Source organism: Felis catus, chromosome B2 (assembly GCF_018350175.1).
Source record: "Felis catus isolate Fca126 chromosome B2, F.catus_Fca126_mat1.0, whole genome shotgun sequence".
In the NCBI taxonomy this organism is placed as follows: Eukaryota; Metazoa; Chordata; class Mammalia; order Carnivora; family Felidae; genus Felis; species Felis catus.
In genome coordinates, this window is record NC_058372.1 from 29,075,061 (window position 1) to 29,075,414 (window position 354).

The following is a 354-nucleotide window of genomic DNA, read 5'->3' on the forward strand; positions in this document are numbered from 1 at the left end:
TTGATTTGGCTTTGTTTTAATATTTTAATTTCAACTCTTTACTTTATTAATTTTTTCTTCCTCCAAAATGAAAAGGAGGAATTCACCCTACAAGAAAGAATATGGAGAAAGGACAGCCAGGGATTTAATCAATACAAATAGAAGTATGATGTCTAAACTAAAATTTAGAACCATGATTAAATAATACTAGCTGGGAGGCACCTGAGTGACTCGGTGGTTAAGCATCTGACTTCAACTCAGGTCATGATCTCATCACAGTAGGTGGGTTCAAAACCCGCATCAGGCTCTGTGCTAACAGTGCGAAGACGAGTCTGCTTCAAGTTCTGTGTCTCCCTCTCACAACCCGTCCCCCAC